We start from the raw sequence: 6,000 nt of genomic DNA, 5'->3' as shown, positions 1-6,000 counted from the left end.
GCACTTAGGGTAACTTCTTTGCAACTCCTCCGAGGGATGGCCCCTCAGCCTTCGGAGCCCCGCTGGCAGGCCATTTAGCCACGAGGCTGGAGTGGACAAGATCGATCCTGCAGTAGCCGCCGGGCATTATGCAGACCTATGTAGGACACCAGCTATGCAGCCTCCCCAGCCCGAGACGGGCAGGCCTTTCTGGGAGGACATGCCCTGGTGAGTTAATGGACCAGAAGAGGCTGTGCACGGGGTCAGCAGCATTTCTCCAGCACGGTTTCATTGTAAAATGATCAGAGAGAACTGATTTTGCCTTGTGACTGCAAGCACTGCCTTCCCGAATCAACTGGAAGACACCTACCAGGATTTCATGAAAAAATGGTAATTTAAACAAAAAGTTCAAACTGATTTGCAGGGCTTCCTAAAGCCTGTTATTTCATGATTTCCAGGTTTTTAAGTACTTTTCTAATGGGCACTTTGACTTCCTACAGAGATGGCCTCAAACAAAACGAAACAGAACAAAACAAAATGTACCCCATGGTCTGGCTTCCTTGGCTTTTTGGAAAGCAATTTCTCATCCTCAGTCTTAAAATCCATCTGGATTTCAAGAGAATTTTAATACATGCATTGCTGATTCGCTTCCTTCTGACAAAAATGCTATTTTGTAAGAGAAATTTGCAAAACCCCCCAGAGTCTCCTTAGAGATGTTTTAAAAGTGCTTTGAAGCTGTAGGAATTGAAAGGCCTCTCTGTGCTCTGTGTGTATGATTTTTACCTTCCTCCTGGCAACACTTAAATGGAATTTAAATCCCAAATGTCATGAGCTTTCCGCAGAGCTTAAACTAGTTAGGGGAAGGTTCTGGAAGCAAGCAAAACATGTGCATGCCCCTCATTGTGGAGAGATTTAATGGTGGGTTAGGCGGCACCAGGGGCCTGCACGGTGCCCTTTTCACCCCTCTTTGGCACCGTTCCTGCAACGCAGGTGGCCGCTCACTGCCTTGTCCTCCTGAGCTGGCTCACCCCCTGCCAGTTCCAGGACAAACCCAGCTGCAGCACAAGCTTCTCCCAACACACTGTCACATCCAAACGTACTGATATCTCTGTTGTGATGTTTAGCTCAAGATACCTTCCATCCCGGGGCAGAATTGCATTGCATTTCACACAGCCTTTGCACACTCACAAGTTCCCATTGCAATGACCTTCCCAAATCTCCCCTTGACCTCAGCTGCCAAGAAACACCCCCTCCTCCTCACTATCTTTCCTCATCCCGCTGATGTCAAAGGCAGTCTTGGAGTCAAGAGCGTGGTTCAAAATTCAGCTCCACAGCTCCCTGACTCGTGGCCTTAAACCAATGACTTCACCTTTCTACAGCTGTCTCTTCATCTGCAAAATGCAGATAATAACAGTGCTCACCACAGAGTTGTAGTGAGGATGAAATGAAATTGTTCATGTAGGACCCTTATAGCGTAGAATGCAGTTAGTCACTAAATAAGTTAATAAAACCACCGACTTAGAGGGCAGCTCTGCAGGCTGTGCACCTACAGAATGTTCTTTAAAGCATTCCTCTCCCGAGAGCAGCTCTGGGACACACATCTTTCTCCATCTCAGCTCACACAGGCAGCCAAGGATGTGCGTGTATTGGGTGTCATGGAAATGGGTCTAACTCGGCTCATTTCTGAACTCTTCTCCCCACCTCACTGCAAGGTTGGGGTCCAGGGAGTGGCATTTCCCGCCTTGACTTTCTCTGGGACCCTCAGCACAGGGTACTTAGCCAAGCTGACAGACAGTGTTCAGGCCTGAGAAGTGGCTCTGGGATCCTTTGGGAGGCAAAGTGCTACCCAAGTGCCACTTTGGATGTGAAGTGCATCCTCCAGGGCCGAGTCAGAGATGGGGCAAACCCATCACTTAGCAACAGCTTGCCCTGACCAGAAAAGGGCATGAGACTGCTACTGTGACCTGGGGGACTCAGAGTTGGAGAACTACCAGTAGCTACTGATTGAAAAAGACCCTGAAGGCAGAGGTGTCTGTAGATGACAATTTGCTCTCTGTGGTGTGAGAAGCCCAGGCTCTGGAATTAGGCTCAAGATAGGATCTTAGCTTGTCCATGGACTAACTGTGTGGCCTGGAGCAAGGGCCTTACCCTCTTCAAATGTCACTCTCTTCACCTTCAACACAAAGACTCCACATCTTACTCTTCAATGTTATTGGAAAGACTAAATGATTGATGTATATAAAGCACTTAACATGGTGCCAGCACAAAGTAAACACTGAATGGCCAGCAGCTACTGTCAATATTGTCAATATTTAGTATGTGACTCAAAAATTCATTCAGAAGACCTAGAACTGTGTCTCTAACGTTTATTAAAATTCTGTTACACTAATGTAAATTTGCAAGGACTCCCCCTCTGGGGAGAAGGTGACATATTCCTTTGCCACTATCATTTAGCCGACTTGCCTGTCCATCTATCATACACGCACATATGTGAGCTTCTGAACAGACAAAGCGTGTATATTTAGGTAACATCCACATGTCCAGAGTGCTTCGAGGTTTACACAGATGCACAGGTATAACTGTCATTAATATTAATACAAATAGTAATGATAATAATTGTTCATTACATGTTTAAGTGCCAAACATTATGTTATGTAATACACACACACACATTCTTTTATATTTTATCAAAATTCTATCTTTTATATTCTATCAAAAATGTAATGCAATGTGTTATTATGCAGTGTCAGATATCTGACTCAGTATCATAATTTCCTTTTTACAAATGAAGTAATTTAAGTCAAGATGGATACATGGAGGCTGGGCATGGTGGCACGTACCTGTAATCCCAGCTACCTGGGATGCCAATGTAGGAGAATTGCTTAAGCCCAGGAGTTTGAGAGAAGCCTTGGCAAAACAGTGAAACTTTGTCTCAAAAAAAAAAAAAAAGATGGATAAAGAAGTGAGAGAAGTTACATTAGGGTCAGAACAAAGTTCAAACTCAAGCTTATTCATCACTAAAGCACCCTTGCTATTCACCCATGCTTCTGGCTTGAATGACTAAATGAATGGAGAATGGACAAATGAATGCATAGATGGTGGGAAGGTTGAAAAGGTAGACGGAGCGGTGGACAGATAGGTAGATGAACAGGTGGATGAATGAAGGATGAACAGATGGGTGAATAGAAGGATGGGTGGATGAATGAATAGATGGATGGAGAATGGATGGACAGGTAGATGAGTGAATGGATGGGTGATAGGTAGATGGGTGGCAGGTGGATGGGTGAAAGGATGGGTGGATGGGTGACAGGTGGATGGGTGACAGGGGGATGGGTGGCAGGTGGATGGGTGAAAGGATGGGTGGATGCGTGAGAGGTGGATGGATGAAAGGATGGGTGAAAGAATAGGTGAATGGGTGAAGGTGGATGGGTGACAGGGGGATGGATGAAAGGATGGGTGGATGGGTGACAGGTGGATGGGTGACAGGGGGATGGGTGAAAGGATGGGTGGATGGGTGACAGGTGGATGGGTGACAGGGGGATGGGTGAAAGGATGGGTGGATGGGTGACAGGGGGATGGGTGACAAGTGAATGGATGGATGGCTGGGTGGGTGGCTGGATGGGCAGACCATCGACTGAGACTGGGAACAGGTTTGAGTGATAAAGGTGGTGAGCTCAACTTTGGAAGTGGTGACTTTGCAATCCACTGAACAGATAGATGATGATCGTGTCCAAGAGCCAGGAGAACATATGGGGCTAGAAAGCAAAAAAAAATTTCTGGGCTGAAGGTATAGAATTTCACTACTTAGTTCACCTTCCTAAGCCTCAGTTTCTCTTCCTATTAAAAAAAAGTAACAATATTTTCTTTCAAGGATTTTTTGGAACGTTACATTCCACTTCAGACTGGGATTTCTCCTGCTTCCCAGTCAACAGGGCTCAGATAATGAAGCAAATGACTTACAGTAATAACTATAGTGACACTTTCTTTCTATTGCATGCAATGTCCTGTATTTGAGCATGCTCAGAGTCATGTCGTGTAGCAGATGACTTCATGGAAAAGGGAGGCTGAGCAAAGCCAATGAGGGTGCAGGTTTAGTTGAGCTTAATTGGCCCACATCATCATGCAACTCCATGTGGTTGAGTCCCACCACCCCCAAAAGGTAGGAACATGGAAACTCACTTTGGATCCAAATATTCAGTCTCTTTTGGCACCTACTTAGTCTAGGATTGGGGCCAAATTTGGTTTGGAATTTGGGTTTCCCCGAGAGTTTAAGAGATTTCCAGGCAGGAAGTCAATTTGCTTTCATATTGTATCACAACATTTTAACTTTGTCGAAGTGACTGAAGGGTGACTGAGTTGCAGCTTAATCAAACAGAAGAAATGGAGTAGGAACAAAGTGTGTCATCAGATGTTTGAGGATGAGAGGTTGTCCTAGGAGGCAAACAGCAAGGAGTTCACCATGAAGTAACCCCTGTGAAAGTCAATGGGAGGGGGAAAGCATTCCTTTTCTGATGAGAGAAAATTCCACAAATAGAAAAGGCCCCTAGAGGAAGGATTCACTGCATAGTGAGGAAGAGATCTGGCTTGATGTCTGAAGAACGCAAGCTATTCCAAGTTCCTAGTCCTAACTTGGACACTTGGAGACTCTGTGATCTTGACCAAGTAACCAAGTAACCCTTGACCTTCAACTTTCTCCTCTGTGGAGTGGGGGTAATATCTATGTTACTCAGGCCTTTTGGGGTTGCAAGTGACAGAAACCCAGCTCACTGAAGCTTAGGCAAAAGGAGTATTTAGTGGGCCATTCAAACACCTGGCCAGGCAAAGTCTACTGGATCCAAGGACTCTCTGTCTTCCTCTAATCTATATTTCTCTGCACAACTTGGCTTTCTTGCTCTTAAGATTGACATTCTCTGAGAAGCTAGAGCGATGGCCACTAGAGCCCTTAGATTCACTTCCTCCCATCTTCACTGGCAGAGAAGAAAGGACTCTGCCCTTAGTTCCCTGGGAATAATTCTGATTAGCCTAGTTTGGGCCACATGCCTGTCTCTGGATCAATCACTTCCAGCCATGCCCTGGGGAGGCAAGGTCTTATAGGAAGATGACAGCTCACAGCTCACCTCTGACCACCTGTTAGAGGCTGGTAGGAGGAGATGAGACGTGAGGCCTTAGGATGGGCAATTTGATGCCAGAAGATGTAAAAAGTGCTGGGCAGATAAAATGATAAACACCTATTATGGGTTCTTTCATCACAGTCATATTGTGAGAGTTAAATTGAATAATGGATATAAAAGTATTATACAAATTTCACCATGATAAACATAGTAGTAAGTATGTTATTGCTATCTCGTTATTTTAAATATTAATGAAATAGTAGAAAATTACCAAAATGATAGGCAGGCACATTTTTCACAGAGGATGCAAAGAAATTTCCATCACCACCACCATTTGTTGATATTTCAAGAAATTACTGTCTGTCCCACTGCGCTACTGTGATTTATAATAAGAAATATCTATCTTGGTCTTTATCCCCAGCTCCTGACACAGAGCTCCAAAGACCTGTAATTTCCTGAGTGATAGGAGTGTCTGGCACGGAGCTCCTAACTCCCTTGGAATTCCCCGGGTGATGGGAGATCATTTGTGTTGATGAGGTGACTCTTGGTGAGTTCCTGGACGGGAGCTGGTCACCAGAAAGACTAAGCTGAGATTAGAAACTTGGAATTTTCAGGCCAACCCCCTTCCTCTGGGGAGGAGAGAGGAGCTAGGGATCAAGTTAATAATCGATCCTGCGTATGAGATAAAAATTCCAGAGAATTCCTTAAGCGATGGAGTTTGGCGAGTTTCCAGGTGGCTGCACTTGTGGGGGTGTTGGGAAGGCGTCACGCCCACTGTGGGCCACACCTTGCCTGTGTACCTCTTTATCTGGCTGTGCCCTGCCCTCTACTAAATAATAAACTATTAAAAGTGTTTGCCTGAGTTTTGTGAGCCATCCTAGCAAATTATCAAACCCAAGGAGGAGTAGTG

This window comes from Lemur catta, chromosome 18 (genome assembly GCF_020740605.2).
Source record: "Lemur catta isolate mLemCat1 chromosome 18, mLemCat1.pri, whole genome shotgun sequence".
NCBI classification, from domain to species: Eukaryota; Metazoa; Chordata; class Mammalia; order Primates; family Lemuridae; genus Lemur; species Lemur catta.
The sequence above is the reverse complement of the archived record's forward strand: the minus strand, read 5'-3'. Positions refer to the sequence as shown.